This window comes from Eulemur rufifrons, unplaced genomic scaffold, assembly GCF_041146395.1.
Source record: "Eulemur rufifrons isolate Redbay unplaced genomic scaffold, OSU_ERuf_1 scaffold_209, whole genome shotgun sequence".
Taxonomy (NCBI): Eukaryota; Metazoa; Chordata; class Mammalia; order Primates; family Lemuridae; genus Eulemur; species Eulemur rufifrons.
Window position 1 is genome coordinate 1 of NW_027182991.1, and position 10000 is coordinate 10000.

Consider the following 10000-nt stretch of genomic DNA (forward strand, 5'->3'; position numbering starts at 1 on the left):
AGGGCACTTGAGTTTTGGGTAAACTGTCCAGTGGCTTGTCTGTGATTAGCAGACCTCCTTACCTTAACTGAAAACATGATGCAAAGCCTTTAGGCAGAGGTTCATTTATGTCATCAATTGCAAATCAAAGAATCTTTAAACCCAGCTGTAAACCTGTAAACACCGCACCCTCCCTCCCCCGCCCCCCCCAACTGCCAGATGTCCTGCCTTTTCAGCCCAGACCAATGTACCCCTTCCATGTTTTGATTTGTGATTTTACATGTAATTCCTGTCTCCCTAAAATGTATGAAGCCAAACTGTAACCCACCCCACCACAATGGGTCCGCTTGCTCAAGGCTTCTTGGGCGTAGCTCTCTGGGCCATGATCACGGCCGTTGGGCTCAGAATAAAACTCTTTAAATTATTTTGCAGTGATTTGGGGTTCTTTTCCATGGACGAGTCAATCGTGTTCACATTATTTTAGCCTTGGGAGCTTTTTCTTTTCTATTATGTCTGATCCTGATCGCTAGCCAGGTATTCATTCATATTTTTGGTTGGTGGTGGTGCTCAAGCTCGTCTTTGTACATCCCAAATTGGCGTAAGCCACCGTGAATATGTTTTACACCTTCCAAGAGCTAGCGCTTATTGCCGTATCATAACCAGGGCTCGCAGCAATTTTTCTTTTTTTTTTTTTTAAAGCTGCTTCCACTTTCCACCTAGGTATACATACGAGTATACCCTTTAAATGAATGCTTGCATCGAGGAACCAGGAAGTGGTTTTTGTTGTTGTTGCTGTTGTTGTTTTCCCCCAGTCATTTATCTGCTCCTCAACCCTCATTATTTATCACACACACACACACACACACACACACACCCCCCATCTCTGTAGAAAAGCTCACGGAGATTGTTCATCCACCGCGTGCTTTCTGTTGACAGTATCTGAGACGATAAGGAGCACCATGCATTCTGTTCTAAGAGAAAAATTGCATATATCAGTATGATTATATTTTACTTCTTGTGTGAATTTAGTGGATCTCATAAAAGCTGATCTTGGTTTTCACAGCAGAGAAAAGTGGGCTTCTGTTTTGGTTTTGTTTTTGTTTTTCTGGAGGGGTGGTGTCTTCACATAAGTGATCATCTTTACAAGTATGCTATATCCGAGAAATTTCAGAAAGCTGCAAAGAGTGACTTGTTGACAATGCTTGCATTGAATGATGTATCTGAATCTGTGAATCGAAGGGGTCAGCATCTGACCAGAAAGCACTGTTAGAGGAAGAGGGGTTTCGGGTCTTTTCCTAAATTGTATCTGCCTAAGGCGGAAAATATTTCTGTTTCCCTATGACATGGTATTTTCCTCACAAGCAGTGTTAATGGCTCCATATGTCTCTAGACTGGCTGCAGAGCAGAGACTCCATGGTCTCCACTACTTGACTCTGTCTGTCCAAGAATGGCCTCCACAGCTCTCCTCTGTGAGATATCCACTCTCAGAGGTGGCACGGTATGGTGGGTAGGGGGATATGCTGGATTTTGAAAACTCAGAGTTTGAACCCCAGTGCTTTATTTCTTAGCAACATGAACTTTGTCAGATCACATCACCCTGCTGAAGCCCAGTCACCTAAAGGGTAGAAAATGCAATGGATAGATTGACGCTTCTCTTCTCTTCTCCTCTCTTCTTTCTCTCTTTCTTTCTTTCCTTGTGTCTTCCTGTCTCTCTCTCTCTCTCTCTCTCTCTCTCTCTCTTTCTTTTTGTCTCTTTCTTTTTTTTCTTTTGACGGGCCCTCACTCTGTTTCCCAGACTAAAGTGCAGTAGCATCATCATAGATCACTGCAACTTCAAACTCCTGGCCTCAAGCGATCCTTTCCCCCTAGGCTTCCCAAAGTGCTAGGATGCAGTTTTATTTTTATCTGTGACACCATGGGAGGAAATATCTTTTAGGGTCATAGGGTCAGAAATTTAGATCTCTTCTTTGAACTCATGGTAGCGGCTAACTGGGATTTTCAGTGTGTAAACGTAAGCCACTTGTAATTTCACCAGTACTCCCGTTACTTGTCATCTATTCAGGAGGTGAACTCTTCTTCCCCTACCATCTACTGTTCAAACGCGTTGGCCACAAGGATAATTTGAATATCAGATTCAGAGCACAAATAATTAAGGTCCTGTAGCGTTAATAAGTAAAAGGGGCCACACACAAACCTGTGGAAGTCTGTGTCCCTTCCAGTTTTTTATTTTGTTTGTTTGTTTGTTTGTTTTTGGGTTCCCCCCCCCCCCCGAGACTGAGTCTCACTCTGTTGCCCGGGCTAGAGTGAGTGCCGTGGCGTCAGCCTAGCTCACAGCAACCTCAAACTCCTGGGCTCAGTCGATCCTCCTGCCTCAGGCTCCCCAGGAGCTGGGACCACAGGCATGTGCCACCATGCCCGGCTAATTTTTTTCTATATATTTTTAGTTGTCTGGACAATTTCTTTCTATATTTTTAGTAGAGACGGGGGCGGGGGGTCTCACTCTCGCTCGGGCTGGTCTCGAACTCCTGACTTTGAGCGATCCTCCCGCCTCGGCCTCCCAGAGTGCTAAGTTTACAGGCCTGAGCCAACGCGTCCGGCCTGTGTCCATTCTTTAATGTTGTGTGTTGCTCAGTTATGAAAAGGCAAGGGAACATAAAATCCGAGTTTTAGGGATGACTTATAGGCTCAGTATTCTTTTTTTTTTTTTTTTTTTTTTTGCCTCCTCTAAGCCTATGTGAATATCAAGGAGGGTAAAAAATTCAGTGTTCTCAGTTCAGTGCCCAACCAACCTCTGTTTCCAGAGTAAAAATTGAGCATCCTATTACACCTTTATTTCCCTTTGGTATGCTAAGGCCCAACTCGGCAGAGAGGTCACTGTTTATTCTCTTGGCTAAGATCACATGTGCCATAGTCTGTCTGCTTTGTCTCCTTTAGGGGTAATCATCCAATCTTACCCGGGCCCCTCACATCCTCGTGACAATAGGCCTCCTTGGTTTACTGAAATAGAAAAGACCGGCTCATCAGCAATGTTTGATCGGTTGCTTCAGAAACAAATGTTGTTCTGCTTTCTTTACTATGTTTGTTTTTTTTTTTTTTTTTTTTTCCTTCTTTCTTCCGTCAGACCCAATCCGATATAGGTGGGAGAGAAGGTAACCGGAGCCTCTTGAAAAACCGAAGTGAACCAAAGCGAGCTCACAGATTCAGATAGAAATCAGGAGGAAGAAAAATTGAGAGATAACATGGATTTTCTGTCTAGCGGGTGTTCTCACACTTCAATTTTACCAGAAGCGTTAGGTAGGATGACGATGACGATAATTGTGACAAACACTATTCTCATTGGACAGATAAGGAGGCAGGCTCAGAGTGACGAGTAACCTGGGCCTAAATAGATCGCTAAGAAGCATCATAGTGTGTTCCTTGGTTACGCTGTTTTGTGAAGCTCAAAAAGTTTGGGGTGCGCGTGCGTCCATGTGCGTACGCAATCATAGGTGTTCTAGTAAAACGGATATGAGGTAGGATTTCCCATACCTTCAATGATTTCATGTCCTGCAGGAACATAATGTTCCGGGATCAGGTTTTTATTCTGCCTTCTGTGCCACATGCTCAACATGCCTGTGACTTTACAGCCGAGACTTGCTCAGGGGGAGCCCATTCTCATCTTCTGGGAGGTTCTGCTAATCTTTAAAAGACAAGGACATAGGAAGATGATCCTATAACAACGACTGTGACCACGATTAAAGGCTTACTGTTTACCACGCGTGCTTCTGCGGGCTTTGCCTGCATTTGCTTTTTCACTCTGCCCAATATCCCTGTGGGGTAGGCACCATGATTTCTGCATTTGCAGATGAAGAGGCTGAGGCTCAAGAGGATTTATGACTCGCCAAGTTACCAAACACGGAGTGTCGTCCAGGTAGCCAGTCCAGGCCCCCCGGCTCTGCAGCCACTCTGCAATGCTGATTCTGAGCCTGACCGTTTCATCACTGGTGGCTCCCTGAGAACCTTGACTCGGCCCCCTTCCTCAGTTCACTTGGGAAACATATTCATGTGTGTGTATTTCTCTCCTTCCCTCTCCCACCCCCCCTCTCTGTTTTAGTTTTTATTATTTTGAAAAGTGCATAGAACGATAAAAACTTTAAAAGTAGGAAAAAGCTTACGGAACACATAAGGACACAGAGAAAGAAAATATCTGTGTACAACAGTGCAACGCATTTGTGTTTTAAGTCGTGGTGTTGCCAAAGAGTCCAAAAGTTTAAAAGAAAGAAAAACAAACAAACAAACAAACAAACAAACAGACAGACAAAAAAAAAAAACCAAACCACCATGGAAAAGTTTATGAAGTGAAAACACTTACAGTAAGCTAAGGTTAATGTATTATTGAAGAAAGAAATTTCTAAAGGTAAATGTCGTGCGGCCTAAGTGTCCAGGGTTTATGAAAACCTACAGTAAGTAATGTCCTAGGCCTTCACATTCACTCACCACTCACCGCCAACTCACAGACTCACCCAGAGCAACCTCCCGCCCGCCCTGCAAGCTCCATTCACCGTAAGTGCCCTGGCCTGGGTGTCCCACTGCACAGAAACCTATTAGACTGCATTTCTTCCCATTACTATCAGTAGTTGTACATTTCTTAGGACTGTAGGCCTACGATACACCTCCAGGCATAGTTAGGGGTTGGGAAGAGGAGGGAAGAGGCCATTCTTCATTTATTAATTGGGTAGCATGGGGACAGGGGAGGCAGTTTCCTCCTTCTCCTCCTCGGCCCCCTTCTCTCTTGTTTCGCTTCTCCCTCTCTTGTTTTTCTTTATTCCTCTCCCAGTTCCCCCTTCCATCGTCTCGATGGATTTGGATGAGACGTAGACATTTTCTACGTCAGGCCTTAATCATACCGAGGGAGCAGGAGAAAAGTAAGCCGCCTACCATGACACAATGGAATGGAAGTTTGTCAGCCATTGACTGCTGTGGCATTCCGACATTTAGTGTCTTCAGGACATTCTATATTTCTGCTATCCCACTAGAATATATCGCCTCGATCACTACTGTGTGGCCACATCCCAGCTGTTTCGTGAGCCACCCTCAATGTTCGTGACAATGTAGTGTGGGGACTCCCTCCGTCTGGTGCCTTAAACTCGCACATTTGGGGTTTTGTATCAGGATAGCAAAGCGATCGCCTTTAAATAACCTGGCTGGCCATGGTGGCTCATGCCCGTGATCCCCGCAACTTGGGAGGCAGAGACGGGAGCGTGACTTGAGCCCAGCAGCTGGAGACCAGCCTGGGTAACACGATGAGACCTCATCTCTACCAACAAAAAAAAAAAAAAAAAAAAAAAGAAAAAAGAAAAATTATGGCGGGTGTGGCAGCATTTGCCTATAGTCCCAGCTACTCAGAAGGCTGAGGCAGAGAGGATCACTTAAGCCCTGGATTTGGAGCTTGCTGTGAGCTACAATCAGGCCAAGGCGGCCTGGGAGAGGACAGAGTGAAAGAAATCCTGTCTCAAAAAAAAAAAAAAAAAAAAAAAAAAAGAAAGAAAGAAAAGAAAAGAAAAGAAAGAAAACAAGACCGATAACACAACACAACTTAGAAGACTTGGTGTTACCGAAAGCTCGGCCACCTGCCCACGAGGCCGAATAACGAGGACAAGCTGTTTGAGGAGGAAGGAAAGAGAGAGTCTATTTTGCCGGTAAAGGAGAAAATAGGGTAGACCTTCCCATCTCAAGCCTCCGAATTTCCCCGAACACAGGGCTAGGCAGAAATACAGAGCTTTTAATGAGGGGGGGAGGGGTTCTCAGCTTTAGCGATGATTGTGGTTAATTATTTCAATCGTCCAGGCTCTGCCAAAAACAAAGCCTGTGAACTCTGCCGGCCGCCCACCTGGGGGGGGGCGGGGCAGGGGACCACTTGGGAGTTTTAAGAAAAGATTTAACCTGCCTTGGGGACATAGGCCAGACTACAAGCTCCCAAAAGTGGTGGTGGTGGTGGTGGTGGTGGTGATGGGGAGCGTAAAACGACAGAACGTCTTTCTGTCCTTTATTGGTTTCTCCTTTTTCCCCCCTAGGTGCCAAAAGACCTGAGACTGATGCCGAAAAGAAATAGGTACAGGCGCCCACGTGCACACACAAAGATATACGATCGAATACATCGTGTTGACAGTGGGGGAAACTGGAAGATGATGGGGAAGTATCACGAGCAACTTTGTATTTCTTCCAGGACAGGAAAATGGACACGAAGAGAAAAATTCATCGTTCTCGGCGTAGGATAAAAAGCCACATCTTGTTATATAATATAATTCATTCTGTGATTTAAGTTTTTATACGACATGATATTCGATAAGCCTAAAAAACAAGATAAAAGAGAAACAAACAAAAGGGAAAAAATAAAAATAAAAAAGACGACGGGCAGAGGCCTACGGTCCCGGGAGGAGGCAGAGAGCGGGAGGAGGGGCGCCTCCCGCAGACAACAGGGCGGGTGGGCGGAGACCCGCTAGAGGCTAGGGCTGCCCCGGGCGGGCCCAGAGCTGCGGGCCCGGGAAGAAGAGGGTGGGACCGTCCGGACCGTGCTCTCCTCCCCGCCCTCCACACCTCCCGGGAGTCAGCTCTTAAACTCCCAACGTCACCTGACTTTCCAGATCCCGAGGTCTGATCAAAGTGGCCGCAAGGTGACACCCAGCAACCGCTGCCGGTGTCATCCTGAAAAGAACGGACCCTATGACTGACGGGGGTGGGGCGGGGTGGGGGTGGGGCGCACAGTGGGTGGCCCGGCCAGCTCCCCTTCCGCCTCGGAGCGGATCGGATCATCTGGAACTTTATCCAGAGAGGAGAGAGTGCCCCTGGGTGTGTGCTAGAAGCCGGAGGGTTGGGGCAGGGACCTACCCAAGAGAGAAGTAGAGTACAGGGAGTTTCAGAGTTGACCCACTCACGATCTCGCCCTGGTCAATACAAGAGTGGCAATATCTGTCACCGTGGAATGAACACTTGGTACCGAAGACCTTTGTCTATGCTGGCCCCCCTATGCCTAGGGGGGGCATGTGGCCAGAATCTGACATCCTAAACGTCTTCGTAGAAAGAATTTGGGGGCGGGGGTGGGGGAGAGAGACAGAAATAGAAAAGAAAGGGGGAAAGAAATGGCTGCCACAAAACTATCAGAACAGATAAGCGACCGATAGGGCCTATCTGGTTAAGTTCTTTCCCTACCCAGAGAACGGTGGACACAGAGAGTCAGGGATAGAATTTCACGCTCGGCACTGTCTCTCGTGGCAGCGGGAAGGTGGAGGGTGGCTGAGGGTTCTATGCTCCTTTATCACACACCGTCAGGTAGGTCAGGTAAAATTGAGGACAGATTTCCAGTGTTTCGAGAAAGGAAGAGCACTCGTGCAGGCCATCTATCTGTACGTGGGAGAGTGTCCCCGAAAAGTGGCTTTCAGTGCCGGGATGTGCCTAGGCCAAGAAGGTTACACGATCCTGAGTGAGAATGGTCCGTCCCATAGAGTCAGTCGGTAGGAGGCCACCGGTCGAGACGGAACTGCCCCCCCTCCCACCCGCCCCCGCCCCACAGAGCAGACAGACTCAGAATGGAGTCACTCGGTGCCAGTGCCCTGCCCGGGTGCCCCATCATTCAACCGAACTGGGAAACAGGTGGGCTTTCCGACCCTCGGGAGGGAGCTTCACGGCGGGCGGACAGATCAGAAGGGGCCCGGCTCCCTTGAGCGGGCAGGCTGGGGACGGTCGGTGGGGTCTCTTGACAGGAGGCACCACGGAACCCTTGAGGCAATGTCGGGGGGCACCTATGTTGCGGTCCAAAGCTAGCGTCTGAGAAGTCGTCCCGAAAGCATGATGGCGTCAACAAGTCCCCTCCGTTCAAGAAACGAGATTCATTTCTAGAGGAGGGCCACCCACGCGGGAGAACCGTAGGCTTCCTGTGGACATTCTCTTCAAAAGGCAATTCACTCAGCGGAGTGAAAATCGGAAAAATCGCTGTCCTCTGACGCAGCTGCAGAGAAAAGATGGCACCAAAATCAATGAAACACACACATACACACACAAACACACCTCCTCCCATCTGAACGAGCACTCCGGACGGTCACATAGGGAGAGCGACGGGCTCTCTTCCCACCCTGTGGTTCTCTACCTTTCGTTGCGGTTTTTTCCCTCAGTGGATAGAGGAGGAGACACAGGGGGCTCAGCCGGCATGCGAGTGGGTTTATCATCCTCTGTGAGTATCAACACGCGACACCACCTAAGTGAAGGAACACACCGGTGTTTCATGTCATGTGGCTCAATGCCTGGCAGATACGAGCCTTTGCAGGCCTCCTCGTGATCGACAGGACGTCGCCTTGGACACGGACACATCTTGTCCCTCCCTCCCGAGGCGATAGGCGGTTCCGTACCTCCTCGGGGCCAGGGCACAGTCTGCCTAGGCACCTACAACACGTGTGGCAACAGCCTCGATGGCTCTGCCATGAGAACGAACTCCCGTGGCACGGGGGTGGGGCGAGGGGGGGGGGGTCGGGTGCTGAAGAATTCAGCTGAGTGAAGGAATGCCACGGGATTCAGAGTGCCATCGGTGGGCTGAGAGGCGAGCAGGGCGGGCTTTGAAAGGGTAACATTCTCCCTGCCTTCCGTCTGTCTGTGAATACAGAACGTACACGCCAGGCGGGGTGGCTCACGCCTGTAATCCTAGCACTCTGGGAGGTAGAGGCGGGTGGATCGCTCAAGGTCGGGAGTTCGAGACCAGCCTGAGCAAGAGCGAGACCCCCATCTCTACTAAAAATAGAAAGAAACTATATATCTAAAAATATATACAGAAACAGTATCTAAAAATATATACAGAAAAATATTAGCCGGGCACGGTGGCGCATGCCTGTAGTCCCAGGTACTCGGGAGGCTGGGGCAGTAGGATCGCTTGAGCCCAGGAGTTTGAGGTTGCTGTGAGCTAGGCTGACGCCACGGCACTCTAGTCTGGGCAACAGAGTGAGACTCTGTTTAAAAAAAAAAAAAAAAAAAATATATATATATATATATATATATATATATACACACACACACACACACACACACACGTATATCCAATTAGCTGGGCATGCTGGCACATGCCTGTAATCCCAGCTACTCGGGAGGCTGAGGCAGTCTGATCGCTTGAGCCCAGGAGTTTGAGATTGCTGTGAGCTAGGCTGACGCCATGGCACTCTAGCCAGGGCAACAGAACGAGAGACTCTGTCAGAAAGAAAAGAAGAGCGAGAGCGAGAGAGCGAGAGAAAGAAAGAAAGGAAGGGAGAGAAAGGAAAGAGAAGGAAGGGGGGGAGAGAGAGAGAGAGAGAGAGAGAGAGAGAGGAGAAAACTATTAAAAAATTCGGGACCAGATCCATCGGTCGGTACTCAGAAGCGTGACGATCGGGTGTTCCCGAGCACGTGTGAGATGTGTCTTCTCCCTGACGCCGCGTTTCCTCCACACACACATCACCCATCTGCCGTGGAAAAAAAGCAACAAAAAGAGAGAAAGAGATTAAGAAGGGAAAATGGAAACAGGGCAAAAGAGGAAGAAAGAAAGAAATTTCGAAAAAAAGAGACCAAAGTCACAGCGAGAAGGAAGAATACTGAGCCCAGAGCGACACCTAGTGACCACACCGTCACAAGCACCTAGGGCCCCAATTCGCCAGAGACATCTGGTGGACCCCAGAGCAACATGTGGTCGACCCGGGGCCATGGCGTCTGCAGCCGATTCCCAGGCGGGCACACGAGCCCGGGGAAACTCATTCTCAGCGCGGGGAGGAGGGGAGGGGAAATAATAGCAAAGTCACACCAGATCCCTTTCTAGTTCATAAACGTGTTGATTGCGTGTTCACGAGCACGTGTGAGAAGGGCCTCCTGGTGTGTCGGCACGTCACCCGCGTGACGTGAAACCATGAATCCGGGGGGGGGGGGGAGCGGAAAGGCGCGCAGGAAAAGGCAAAGAGAGAATAGATAAAATGAAAGGACCAAAAAGAAAGTCACACAGCAGGGTAGGGGAGTGAGAGCAAGTCGAGAGACT

General features: G+C 48.7%; 1 pseudogene; it reads left to right on the forward strand.

The window, feature by feature from the left end:
- The first annotated feature begins 9775 nt into the window (after nucleotides 1–9775).
- LOC138379883 (small nucleolar RNA U13) lies at nucleotides 9776–9867 on the forward strand (annotated as a pseudogene).
- The last annotated feature ends 133 nt before the right edge of the window (nucleotides 9868–10000 follow it).